The sequence below is a fragment of the Petaurus breviceps genome, unplaced genomic scaffold (assembly GCF_028583685.1).
Source record: "Petaurus breviceps papuanus isolate PSGF00001 unplaced genomic scaffold, PetGlider_PUasm1.0 156, whole genome shotgun sequence".
Lineage (NCBI taxonomy): Eukaryota > Metazoa > Chordata > Mammalia > Diprotodontia > Petauridae > Petaurus > Petaurus breviceps.
Genome location: NW_027185720.1, coordinates 6863937 through 6878626, shown reverse-complemented (window position 1 = coordinate 6878626; position 14690 = coordinate 6863937).

The following is a 14690-nucleotide window of genomic DNA, read 5'->3' as shown; positions in this document are numbered from 1 at the left end:
TTCCTAGGGCCTAGAGCTGCCCAATAGTCAGGGGAGGGGGCTTCCTCCCCTTGGAGATTTCAAGGGGGGGGCGCTAAGTAGCTGACTTCTTGTCAGGCTTGTTGGAGGAGAGATTCCTGTTCTGATTCTGTTTTGCCTAGATGCCCCCAACCCCAGGTCTCTTCTAGTTTGGATGCTCTGGGCACAGCCGTAGTGATGCCAGCATGTCACAGAAGGAAAGAAGGAAGTGGGGAGCAGGGTGTGGAGATGCCACAGACTTAACTGGAATCACTGAGCAAGGGGCTGCCTTTAGAGATGGGCAGGGGGCACCAGGCCAGCCTCTGGTTCTGTAGGGGAAACTGGCCTATTGAGAGATCTTGGGCCCAAATACTCTGTGTCTGAAATGAAACTATTACTTTAGAATATAACTTCCTTTCAAAGAGTTCTGGAGGAGAGTCCAGACATTCCTGGAGTATGTATGTCTGCAGGGGTCACGAGCAGCTTGTGGAGCAGGTATAACTATATCCATCCTGTTACAGTGAAGTGCTTTATTTCACTTATGTCCACATTCAAAGTGAACTCGAATTCATTTCTTTTGCCATCCATTGAGTGGGAGGTGTGGGGAGATTTACTAAAAGCCAAGGGGACCAAAAAAGGGTGAGGACCCCTGGTTCTCATCACAGAAGACCTGACCCAACCTTTACTACATTGCCAGTATCTTGAGGGTTGGGGTTTGCCCCTTCTTTTGTACTGCTCACAATTCCAAAGGGGTGGGGGCTCTCTTTGGCCTGTAGATAGAGATCCTGGCCTGGAGTCAGCTAGTTCAGATCTGTCTGTGTGACCCTGGGTGAGTCCCTTGACCTCTGCCTCAGTTTCCCCAACTGTGAAATGGCAATTATCATAGCACCTCCCTCTCAAGATTGTTGTGAGAATCAAACAAGATAAGTAAAGGGCTTAGCCCAGTGCCCGGCCCATGGTAAGGGCCATGTAAATGTTAGCCACCATTGTTATCACCCCCTAGCTACACTGCCCTCTCCACATTCAGGTGGCTGCCTCCCAGCTCCCGGCTCACTCTCCCTTGCTGGTGAAGGAGTTCAGTACCAAGTCCGGTCTTCCTTCCCTCTCCAAATTCTTTACTCTCTGGGGACCTGAGTCACTCCACAGGTGACAAAACATTGCTTCCCAGACCTCACTCCTATGGGCTGTAGCTTCCCCCAACTGCAGCCACACACAGGGATCACAAGTGCTGTCCATTCCCTGTGGACACTGATGCTGCCCCTTCCGGTCCTTCCATCTCCTTGCCTGCTTCTCCCCTTCCTTCCGGACTCATCAGCTCACCCCTCCCTGCTTTCCTACGCTGTCCCTCTTGCTCTGGCCTCACTTTCCATCCTCCACTTACATGTTCAACTTGACCCCTAGGTCCTTTGCCCCTTGTCCCATTTCCTTCTCTTCTTCCAGATTGTCCTTCGCTTCTGTGCATTTGCATTCCCTTTTTTCTCTCTTTGGGAAGACTTGTCACTGTGGATTCTAGCCAATTATTTCTACTGGGCAGGTGAAGATTCTGTGTTCACAATTTTCCTATCTCTTTTAAAGCCTGCAGGAACATCCTGCTGTGGTTCTTCGCTCTCTTGGGAACCCAAGGTTCCTCTTCCTCATCTGGTGGTGACTTATGACCCTTTATTTTGTCTATATATTCATAGATGTCTGGGCTCTTTAAAGCGATCACAAAAAGCAAACTCTTCAGGTGTTAATGTCCTCCCAGTTCTGTCTGCTTAAACTCAAGGTCATAGTTGAGTTTTCTTCCTCCTAAGATCTTTGGACCTTTCCCCGCTGATTTTCTGACTCCTTCCTCTTTGATGGCAGTTTCTCTGGGGGTTGGACTTCAAAGTCATCTTGTTCTTCCTCCGTGTTGGACAGATCTCTGTCTCTGCTGGGCTCTTTCAGGCTTAATGGAGAACATACAGTCACATGCCTGTAAATAACACACACAAGGTGTTTTGGGGGCAGAGGAGAGAATCATCCTTGAGCCCCAGTTCTTTCTTTTCCTTCAGTTCTGCCTTTTCCTGCATTTTGGTTTTCTGTGACACTGAGTGGGAAAGGATATAGTGTTGAGTTCTGTTGTAACAAATACTTATGAACTATGAGACCTTGGGCAGATCACTGTTAGCTCTAGTTTCCTCATCTGTCATGTGGAGAGGATACAGCATCTGCTGCACAAGGTTGTTCAATCAATCAATCAATAAGTAAACATTTATTAAGCACCTATCATGTGCCATACGCTGTGCTAAGCGTCTGCCCCTGCCTTCCAGGGATCTGTACCTGTGAGCTATCATAATCATCCTCTCTTTGACGTCCTGGCACTGTCCAGACCCTATGTCCTAGGCGGCCAAGGGAAGGGAGAGCCTGAGCCAGACAGCAGGAAGTGGCTGCTAGGGCAGGGTTGGCCCCAAGCTGGGGCTGCCCCAGGCGTGGAGAAAACCTGATTCATGGCTGGAGAAAGAGCTGCATTCAGGGTGATCTGAAACTGTTTTCAGTCTTTGAGGCTGTTTCCTGGCGTGGCCCAACCTGCTTCCCCAGAACAGAGCGAGTCTGTCTGTCCACGGAGAGACAGGCGGGAACAGAAAGTCTCTAAAGGAAGGGGATGGGAAAAGGGATGGAAATGGAAAGTTCAGGAAAAGCCCTCATGCATGCGTGAGCATGTACACACACACACACACACAGACACTCACAGACACACATATACAGACACAAACCCCCTCCCCACTCACAGACACACACATACTTTCACAATTCACACATAGACACAGACACTTATAGACTCAGACCCACATGCAAACTTACACTTATATTCACAGACATACACATGCACTCACACAAACAGATACACAGACGTACACTCATACAGACACATACACACTCACAGACACACATGCTTTCACAATTCACGCATAGTTGCAGGCGCAGATTCGCGTGCACACACACTCGCACACACCTAACCTCATACATCCCTCTCCCGCGCACACACACGTACACCCCTTTTAGGCTAACTGCCTGTTTTTTCATTGTTCAGATCCTAGGAGCTTAGAATGAGGAGGATTCTGGGCAGAGGCCACCCCATACCCTCTGCCCCTGAAGGAGGCTCCCTCCTCTGATTGCTGGACAAGCAGCTATGTGTCTGTGCTAGAAGGTGGGAAGTAATTCCGTCTACTTCAGTCCACAAGGATTTCTTAAGCGTCTCTGCCCCAGCCCCTGGGCTCAGGCACAGGGATGCAATCATTCCTGCCTTCGTGGAGCTTGCATTCTGCTAAGGGGAAGCCATTCTTGTACAGACAAGTAAATAATAATTTTGAGGAGGTAATATTGGGATGGAGGAGGAACGCCATGCTTGAAGGGAGGGCCCTCTCTGGAACAGTGTGTGCAGACCAATATGGCTGGACCAGAGTTCAGAGCATGGGCAGGGCTGGGTTACGGGTGACGGAGGTAGGGGACAAACCAGTGAGCAAAGACTCTTCGATGCCAAAGAGTGGATTGTATTTTGTCCTAGAGGTAAGAGGGAGCCATCAAGTTTTCTTGAGCAGAAGGGGGAAGTGGTCAGATGTACATTTCAGGAATATCCTGTTGGGTAAAGGGTGGACAGCCTTTGTTAAGGTCAAGGAAAGGACTAGCACAGTGCTGGTGAGAGGTCCTAAGGGCTTGGCCTAGGACGGGTGGGCAGTGGCCATGTGAGTGGACAGCAGGGACCACATCAAGAAATACAGGATGGAGTAAGGTGTGGTCACTCCGGAAAGTGGCCTGCAAGGCACCCCTCCTCCTCCTTTCTAGCATACTTCAAGGCTCAGCTCAGGAGCTGCCTTCTACAGGAAGCCTTTCCTGACCACCTGTAAAAAGATCTTCCCAGCCCCTTAATAGACCTGGGGGGAGTTTGAAGACCTCCCCTGCTTTGAAGATAAACTCTGCCCCCTAATAGGCTGAATGTGGTCACAGGGAGCCTGTGATGGGAGGAGTTTGCGGAAGGGAAACAGAGCCCCCAGGAAGCTGGTCAGAGCTAGGAGATGGTGGGAGAGAAGATGCTCAGGCAAGGAGATAGAGAGGTTTGTGAGTAAATATTGATCTTGTATTGGTTTGTGGGCAGGCTGAAGGATGCTGTGGCTCTCAGTGTCATTATGGCTTCTGAATGTCTTTGGTACTAAGATGGAATGGGCTTACTGGCTTGGGTATCTAAATAAATGCTTCAGTTCTATCCTCTATCTTCAGAGTTTGGTATATTTTGCGATCAAATGTCATGTGATTCTTATAGTCATGGTCTTTATTGTGATCCTGGGCACGGTAAATATTGCATTGGCTCTACACCACCTTCTCCCCTCCTCCACCTTGCTATTAGAGGCTGCTGGGGGCCCACAGTACACAGAGTACCAACCTGGGTTCCCTCACCTGAGAGGACCACCTGAGTTCAAATTCATCCTCAGATACTTCCTAACTGTGTGACCCTGGGAAAGTCACTTAATGTCTGCCTGACTCAGTTTTCTCAACTGGGTTGTTGAGGATCAAGTGAGATATTTGTAAAAAGTGCTTAGCACAGTGCCTGGCATATAGTAGGTGCTGTGTAAATGCTTGTTCCCTTCCCTTCTGTAGCGGCAAGCACCCCAAGCATCCTCAGGGTGGCTGCCAGCCCAGGTTCTTGGATCGGCTTTGTTAAAGGAAAGCAACTCAAAATGGGTTAACAAGCTTACTTTAATCAGTCAAACATGTATCATTTACCTAGTTCAGGGGAAAAAGGTCAGCACCCCGAACTTCAGAATATACAGACAGAATTATCAAGACAGAGAAACAGATCAAGTAGACAGATTTCCAAACTGTCCAACCATTACATCCATACCAAATCAACATCTGGGTTTTTCAAAGCCGGGGGGCTCTGGACAACGGCTTCCCAGAGTTTCATCTGATCAAATCACAGAACACTTCTCAAAGTGAGCCCCAAAACAAAGCCTCACATCAGGGCTTATATGGCCTTCTCCTAGCTCAGAGAATGTAACAACTTTCTTGACCCACTGGCCAATCAAGAAGTATCTACTGAAAAACAAGCCTCCCACCTCAGGCTCCAGGTGCACTCTAGCCTAGGGGCAGGGAAGATCTTTAAAATTTACATTCCCATTACACCTTCCTGCATACAGTAGGTGCTATATAAATGCTTGTTCCCTTCCCTTTCCTGAACTTAGCATGTCTTTAGCCATCTCTTTGCAGTTCTCATTAGAAGGTCTCTCAGTGCAAGACAGAGAATAGCTTCCACTTTTTCTTTGTGTCCCCAGTGCCTAACATAGTGTTTTACACATAAAAGGTGCTTAATCAGTGACTATTGGCAGGACCTGTGTTGTATTTCAGAGATATTTACTCACTATTTCAAGGTAGGCCCTCCCTTTGTTCATCCTTCTATTCCTTGTGACCCTTGGTCACATTTTCCGAAAAAGCCCCTGGAGGGGGCCCATCCAGGGTGCTGGGGACCCTCCTCTCAAGCAAGAGTCCGTAACCTTCTTGGTGGCATGGGGAAGCCCGTGGGACCAAGCCTTCCCAGAATTCTGTTGAGTAAATGCCTGAAATGAAATACCATGACTAAGAAAATCAATTATATTGAGATTGAATGAACAGAATGGCAAAAGAAAAAGCAAGTTCTGACTCCGGGAGAGAACCTCTCCCAGACCCTGGCTTTAGAGCCTCTGAGAGAAGCAGGGCACTGGATTGTGAGGAGGGAGAAAAGAAAGGAGGAAGAGAGGGAGGAGGGAAGGGAGGAAGGAAGAAGAGAGGGAAGAAAAAGGGGAAGGGAGGGAGGAAGAGGAGGAAGGAGGAAGGGAGGAAGGAAGGAGGGAGGAAGAGGAAAGGAAGAAAGAAGGAGGAAGAGAAAAGGAGGGAGGAAAGGAAGAAGAGAGGGAAGAAAAGAATAAGAAAGGAAGGAAGGAAGAAGGGAGGGAGAGAAGGAAGAAAAGAGGAAGGACTTCTCAAATTACCTTCTTCAAATTCTCTCCTGTTTCCTTATCAGTATGCACACATGCCAGGAGAATGGAAGTGCTTTGAGGGCAGAGAACCTTTCATTTTTGGTCTCTGCATTCTCCCTACCAACCCAAGGCTTTGCGCCTAATAAAGCCTTGTCAAATGGAATTAAATTCATAGTGGACGGTGCTTATGCAACCACTAAGTCATAGACAGTAAAAAAAAAACAACAACAAACCTCTGAAGTCACCTAGGGTTCTGAGGCTGCCAGGGAGTGCCCCAGCGCCTAGAGGGCCTGTCCTGGAGTCAGGAAGACCCGAGTTCAAATCCAGCCTCTTTGTGACCCTGGGCAAGTCATTTCACCTCTGCCTGCCTCGGTTTCCCCAACTGTAAGATGGGATAATAACAGCATCTACCTCCCAAGGGTTGTTGTGAGAATATTTGTGAAGCCCTTACTTAGCACAGTGCCTGTTCCAAGCTTCCAGAAGACCTTCAGGGATGGGGATCTCACTACCTCAAGAATTATTACACTTGGGCACATTTTTTTTTTCTTCTCTGCGGTGTTATCTTTTAGTGATCCAGGTCCTGTGCCTGCAGCCATGAGGCTCCCCTCTAATTAGCCCAGGCCTCCCTCGGACAGGGGCGTGTCCTCTCTATGCCCAGAGGATGTTCTCATTATGCTTAATGACAGGCACGTGCTCTAGGCTGAAACCTGAGCCATCAGCCTCAAACCAGTTGTACAAAAACCCAAGTTGTCATAACAGGAAGGGGTGGCTCTGGGAGCTGCTGGCATCACCGGGCTGGCTGCCCACACCCAGGCTGAGCCTATGGCATGCTGTGCCAGAATTGTGCACCTGAGGAGAGATGAAAGGAGACACATTCAGCCCCCAAGGAGTCGATGCCTTTTTCTTCCTTCCCACCAAAACCAGCCCAGGATTGGGGGCAGCGCTGGGCCCATGTTTTAGGAAAGGTGGCAATAAACAGAAGGGTTTCCCGAAGTGGGCAAAGAGCCTTCCCGATCATGCCATGGGAAGATCCACTGTTAGTCTCTAGCCTGGAGAAGAGGAGGCCTGGGGTGGGGGTGGGGTGGGGGGCTGATGCCACCTTCTAGCACCATCAGGAGGTTCCTGCAGAACCAGGAGCAGCAGCTCTATTCCAATCCACCCACCAAGTATTTATTAAGTGGTGACTTAAAGGCCCCGCACTGTGTTAGGTCCCTGTACTACAAAGACAACACTGTTATCACCTCCGACCTCCAGAAATTCTATTCATTCTACTGGGGGGAGAAGGATCTAACAGGTGTCCAGACCAGTGGGTTCCCAAGTAGCTGGAGGAAAGAGAGAGATAAACAGCTGCTGGGTGGGTAGGGGTCAGGGAAGCCTTCTGGAAGGAAAGTGGCCAAGGAACTAAGCCTTGAATGCAGATAAGGGCCTGAGATGAGGGGGAGGGAATGCATTCCAGCTTCCAGGGACAGCCTGTTGTGAAGGAGATGGAATGCTGCTTTGGGTGACTGGGCTAGAGCCTAGAGGACCCTAAAGGGAGAAAGGCCTATGAGATAAAGACAGGATAAAAGGAAGATTGGGTGAAATGGGGAACAAAGCAGGGCCGAATTTTATCCTTGAGATAATAGGGAGCCCCAGAGGGTTTTTGAGTAGGGGTGTACATTGTTCAGATCTGTGCCTTAGACAGATTTTTGGTGGTTATAAGGAAGACACATTCTCCAGTCCACCTGAAATCAAAGCTCCCAATTACCATACAATGACATGCAGGCTTAGGTCTGATGGGCTGCTCAGAGAGAGAGGAGATGGGTCTCTCTGTCCTCTGGTCTCTCCAAAACAGTCCGGGACTGCTTTGCTGCAGAGGTTCTAGATGGGATTCCCCCACACTGGGAGGGCCCAGTGTTGGACTAAATGACCCTCAAATCTCTGCCACCTCTGAGATTTCAGGAGTCTAATTCATAATTACCAGATTCCTACTCTACCTAGACTGGGTTCTGTTCTGGAAAAAACCAAGAGGGAAAAACAAGCCCACTGCCCTTGACCCAAAGCTGTACAGTGTTACAAGGTTATAAGGAAACCAAGACAGAGCTTCATAGGATTGTGAATTTCAGACAAGAGGGGACCTTAGATGCTTGTTAACTGTGTGACCCTAAGCGGTCAGCCTCAGTTTTCTCATCAGTGAAATGGGGATAATAATAGCTCGGCAACCTCAGAGAGCTGTTAGAAGGAGCCAGTAAGATAAAGCACTTTGCAGACCTGAAGATCTGTACAAATACTAGCAAGTGTTTGTATGACTAGTTATTGTACATGGTACATAAAAAGATAATAAATAAGGAAGCCCATTGGTGGGAAGGACCCTTCTCAATGGAGGTGTCAGAGGAGTTGACCCTGATCCGGTTACGGAAGGAAGAGAAGGATGCCAGTGGATAGAGAGGGCAGCATTGGTGCAGATGTGGGAGATGGATAAAGGACTGGAGGTGGGAGAGGGCATGGTGGGAAGTAGCATCTCCTTTATTTGGGAATAGAGTGAGAGACATGGCTACAGCCTCAGGAACTTCTCACCTCCATGCCAGGCTGCCTCATTCCCCCCAGAGAGGAGAGGAAGGAGTCGATGTGGGTTTGGCACAAAATAGACCATTTCCTCTGAAGCTGGTGGGAGGGACCAGGACAAGACAGCCTTTCCCCTATCCCTGCTAACATGCCCTCAGGGTGTCAAAGCCAGACTCTGTTGGGTATTAAGGGTGTTAGAATTAGATTAAAAATAGTTAGATGAAGGAGTGAGAATGAGGCCATCATATGGAGGGAGGGGAAAGGAGGGAATGATAGCCTGCCTGGGGAAGGAAATCAGAGCAGCCAGGTAGAGTTTAGTGAGCAGAAAGGACCTTTATTAAGCACCTACTGTGTACCAAGACCTGTACTGGGTACTGCCCTTTAGGGGTGTACATTCTGCTGGGGTGGGGGAACCAATATGGGCTAAGATAAGTATTTAGTGTATATATATTCTCTGTATAATGTACCTACAGAGTTATTTGTAGGGGGTGGGGGAAGAAGGTGCTAAAACTCCATGGGGGGAGACCTTTGGGAAGGGCAGTGATATGAGCTCAGCGACACATGGTGAGAGGCCTGCCCAGCTTGAAGGGGCCAATCCATGCCCATTCACTCATTCACTCGCCAGCCTCTAAGGAAGCTCTCACCACAGATGTTCCAAGAACCCCCTGGGCCCATCACTGCTCATGGGTAGCAGGGGCAGGGAGGGTGCGGGAAAATGGCCACTGGCTCCTTCACTAGGGTTAGTGACTTAGCAGTGAACGGAGGTTTTGAAAGGTCATTTCTTTTCTTGGGGAAGGGGAGAAAGAGAGAGAGAGGTGGGGAGAGCGGGGGAGAGAGAGGGAGAGAGAGGGAGAGGGAGAGAGAGAGAGAGAGAGGGAGAGAGAGAGGGAGAGAGAGATGTACCCTAAGGCTGCCCACTCCTCTTGGGACAGCTCTTACTGTCAGGAAGTTTCCTGATCTCAAGCTAAAACCTGCCTCCTTGGAATTGGTCGCTGACCCCAAGCAGATCTGTCCACTACCATCAAGCAGAAAGAGACTAACAATCCTCCTGCCATGGGACAAGCCCTTCACAGACTTGGAAACAGTCATTCTGCCCACTTCCATCCTCCTTTTAACCACCAATGATGGTGGGGAAGACTTCTTGGAAAAGAGCTACACCAAGAAGTCATTTCCAGGGGCCACCTGAGAAGTTGGAGGGTGCTGGGCTGATGCCCGTTGCAGAGGAAGACATGGACACAGGAAGGGGGGGGGGTAAAGTCCCCCCCCTGCCTGTGGCCATGGCTGGGGCGGGGACGGGGGGGGGGGGGGAATGGGAAGGGGGAGAGGAGGAATGAATCAGAACCTTGGTTGGGAGAGCAGCAGGTGCAGAGACACCAAGATTGGGAAGAGGAAAGAGAATTGAATGTGTGGGATGGGAAGAGAAATTCAATAGGCATTGGAAAGACAGGATGAATCAGAGAGATCCGGAGTTGGGCAGTGGCCTTATGAAAGGCCTCAGAGCCAGGAAAGCAGGGAGGAGGTGGAAATGACAGTGACATTCAGCCAATGCTTATTAAGCACCTACTGTATACTTGGGGTACAGACAGAAGGGCTATCCTCATCACCATTAAATAAAGTTTTAATTAATTATAATTTTAAAATAAAATAAATTGTGATTTCAATTTAAAATTAAAATTTTAATTTAAAGTAAAAATTACAATTTTAATTGAAAATAAAATAATAGCTACTCACCTTTCTATAATGTTTTGCAGATACTAAAGATATTTTAAAAAAATAGATTCTTGGGGTGGCTAGGTGGCACGGTGCATAGAGCACTGGCCCTGGAGTCAGGAGGACCTGAGTTCAAATCTGCCCTCAGACACTTAACACTTACTAGCCCTGTGACCTTGGGCAAGTCACTTAACCCCAATTGCCCCTCCAAAAAGGAAAATAAAAAAAATTAAAAATAGATTTTTATTGATACCCTTTCTCCTTGTATCCCAGTCATTTTTAGGTAAAAACCCCCACTTCCCTCTCTCTCCATTTCTTCCCCGCTCCCCCCACCCCATGCCATTCAGCTCTCCCTAGTATAAAGCAAAGCAAGCCTGCCACATCAGGGGATCACACCTGCTGATTATGGGATTGACCTTCCAGCCTAGCAGAGCTCTCTGTCCTGAGGTCCACGGCATTTCCTCACAATCCCCTTGGGACTTATAAAGTGCAGGCATCCACTTGGCCATCAGTACCTTTGGCTGGCTGGTGTCCCAGGCCTTAGAGGTAGAAGCCCTCAGCAGGAACATCGAGGCGGTCACCACCACCTTTGGAAACCTCCCTGTCCTCATCTATAAAATGAGAAGGGTGATTTTAGATGAGATAACGGCTTGGCAAACTTGAAATGTTGGCTCTGACTCTGGCTTCTACTCCTTTGCTCCCAGAGTTGCTGTGAAGAAGCTGATTTTTACCTTTAATGTACACTGTGAGAGAGGGGATTATTGTTGTTACAGATGCAGATGGATTCAACAGGCATTTATTAAGCACCCACTGTGTACCAGGTACTGGTCTGATGCTGGGGATGCAAGGTCAAAAATCAAATGCAGGGAGTGGTGAGACCACAGACCCACACAAGTATGTCCAAAAAAGAAATAGATGAAAAGTGTGGGTAGGGGGGCTGGGGAGAGTGGCCCCCAGTCATGGCCTCTTTTAGAAGGTGGCCTTTGAGCTGAGCCTTGAAGGAACCAAGGGTTCTAAGGGGAAGGGGAGGAGGGAGGGCATTCTGTGTTAGACAGAACAAACAGGTCTACTTGTCTGGATTGACGTATTGGCAGAGGGAGAGTGACCGGCCGCTGAGCCTGGTTGGGAAGGTCTTTAAAGGCATCACAGGAGAGTTTTATGTTTGATGCTGGGGGTAATAGGGAGGCACTGGAGGTCACCCTAAATAGGGGACTGACATGGTCAGAATCAGGGGAGACTGTAGGGGAATATCTCACAATTTCAATTTGCTTTAATAAGTATTTATTAAATGCTGGACTATGTTAGCAATATAAGCAGGATTCAGATATGCAGAAAGCAGGCATCCCCTAGGCAAGAGGGTGGGATTTCAGAGCTGGAAGGGACTTAATGGATCATCTGGTCCACCTTCCTTATCTTACAGGAGGAAGAACTAAGGGCCAGGAGAAGGGACTTGACCAAGGTCATACTGAATGGGGCCAGGTGGAGAGGTGGGAATCTAGAAGCTAGTAATCCAAGTGTTTAAAGCTCTGAACTTTTCCACCTGGTTTAGAGGGTTGAACAGAAAACCCCAAAGGAGACAAAACAAAGCAACCCCACTCCCTTGCCCAAAGGCCCCAAAGCCATAAAGTGTCCTGACAAGTAGCTCACCAGAGCACATCGAGGGGGTGAGGTGGGACCAAGGGCCTTGATGGCCTGTAAAGTCTCTGGGGATCCCTGAACTGGGCCTTTGGACCTCTCCAGTTTCTCTCTGTTTTTTACACCAGGAAATGATTGTTACTCAACACCTGAAATAGCAGGGCCTTGTTTAACTTGTGGGTGTGGTCTGGGGAGGGTGCTGCCATTGCCTGGGATAGTCGCCTGGGCCTGGGCACAGACAGTGGTTTGGCCCCTGTGATGAGCAGTGTGGCTTTCTTAGACAGCTTGCAGACCCAGGGCCTGTCCTTCAAGGCCTACCTTGAACAAATGCCACAATCCCTCCAGCTTGAAGTGACCTCTGTCAATTAGCAGTCAATAAACATCTGTTAAGCCCCTGCTGTGTATCAGCTATTGTGCTCTCTCCTTTCTGGGCATACAGAGACAAAAATGAAATGGTCCCTATGTTCACAATGCTGAATAGGGGAGAGTCCACGTGTATGGAGATATACCAGGTAGTTTGGGGAAGGGAGAACATGAACCCTTGGGGATGGGGTGGGCCAGGACCCAGAGGGTGTGATACCAGTATACCCAGGAAAAGGCCTGTGGACTGTAGAAGGTGGTATCTCAGCTGAGGCCCCAGGGAAACCTGGGAAACTCAGGTGAGGAGAGCATTTGATCCATGAGGGGACAGGCAATGCAAAGGTATGGAGGTCGGAGATCAAGGGCAGTGTGTGCCGATGTGGGTAGGGCAGCGAGGAGATAGATATGCTAGTGTGTGGCCCGAGAGGGAGACCAATTGTGAAGGGCTCTGAATGCCCAATTGAGGAATTTATTTTTGATCCTGGAAGTAAGAGGGAGCTGCTGGAGTTGATAGTGGGAGAGCAGGACAAGAATGATAAGGTCAGACCTATATCTCAGGAAAATCTCTTTGGTGGGTGTGTGGAGGATGGAGCCGAGTGGGGAGAGACCACAGGTGCAGAAACCAAACAGGAGACTATTGCCAGATGCACATATTGGTCTCCAAAAGTCTTGGTGTAGTTTTAATATTATTGATAGCTTTAAGCTTAAAATGCCACTGAGACTTTTGGGGTAGCCTGTATAAAGTAGGAAGCAGGGCAGAGCTTTGAGGACTTTGACAGACCCACAAAGTAGCTGTGGAAACACTTTATAAAAGAGAATGAGAATTAAAAATGAGAATTAACAGCCAGTATTTTTACTGGGGGCTTTACATGGCTTTGCACAAAGGGTCTCAGTTCTGTAACACTTGGTTGTTTACAAAGCAGAGTCCTTCCTACCCATGGCCCTGTGAGGTGAGTACTACAGGGATTACTGCTCCCCCCTTTCCTTTCCCCCCATTTTGTGGATGGGAACACTGACACTGAGCAGTGACCTGACTTGCCCATTGCCATAAGTGGCCAAGGTGGAATTTGAATCCAGGTCCCTGGCTGCAGATTCAGTTTTGTGTCTGGACACTAATATTTGGGGTGGTTGGCCTGCAGGTTGGCATCCCAGGAAGGAGGGAAATCTTAACTTGGCTTTCCAGTTTGGTATAATTAATTCTATTTGACACCCCCTCCTCCCCAACCCTATACCTGCATTAGACAAAGCCTTGAAGTGGAAAGAACTCAGGACTCAGGATTCCTAGCCCTGGCAATGACTGCTGGATCCTCTCCTTGGGTCTCAGTTTCCCCATCTATAAAATGAGTGGGCTGGACTAGGTTCTGTTATCTTAGAGTTCTGGATCTTAGGAATTTGAAGGGTAATAGCTGACCTTTTTATAGAGCTTGAATATTTGCAAAGCACATATGACCTCACTCAAGCCCCATGACTAGAGTAAATCCTAATTTGATGAATGAGGAAACTAAAGTCCAGAGAGCTGGTCACTGACCCAAAGTCACAGAACTTGAATCTGCCTGTCCTTGAAGGAGAAACTGAAGGCCAAGGTCACTTAGTGAGAAGTGGAGGCAGAACTGGGATTGGGATGAAACCTGAGCCTCTGGGCTTCGAGGCTGGGATTCTGTTCCTCTGATAACCTTGGGAGGGAGGTGCCCTTAGTATCCCTGCTTTACAGTTGAGGAGACTGAGGCAGAAAAGGTTTAGTGACTCAAGCAGGGCCACTCAGAGTGTCTGAGTTTGGATTTGAACTCAGGTATAGTAAATGTAAGTAAGAACAATCCTGCTTTTCTGTGTCATTTCTGGCCTACCTTCTGTTCATTCCTCTGCATTAAAAAAAAAAAAAAGTTGGTGCAATCTTCCTATCTTGCTTCCCTATGTTCTCTGACCTTCCACTCCCTGCAAAAAGAAAGGAAAGGAGAAAAAGAAGGAAAGAAAAACGAAGTCCTTGGATAGTCCAGGGAGACATTCCCACACAATGAGTGATACTTTACTAAGCCCCTACTATGTGTGCGGGGTCTGGGGGGGATAGAGAGAAATCCATGAGTCAACATTTGTGAAGCCCCTACCATGTGCCAGGCACTGTGCTGCGGCTGGGGGGGGGGGGGTAGAGAGAAATCCATCAGTTAACATTTGTGAAGCCCCTACTATGTGCCAGGCACTGTGCTGCGGCTGGGGAGGGGTAGAGAGAAATCCATCAGTCAACATTTGTGAAGCCCCTACTATGGGCCAGGTGTGATGGACTGAAAGAAATCAATCCATCCACATTTATTAAGCCCCTACTGTGTGCCGGGCACTGGGGCACAAAAAGGGACAAAAGGCAGCCCAGCTCCTCGAGGGGCTTGTGCAAAGCTAGCTGCCTGCGAGGGAAGGCGGGCACTGGGGCGGGCTTCGTGGCGCTGCCCACTGCCCTCTACCCGGCTGCATTCTGACCGCGGGGAG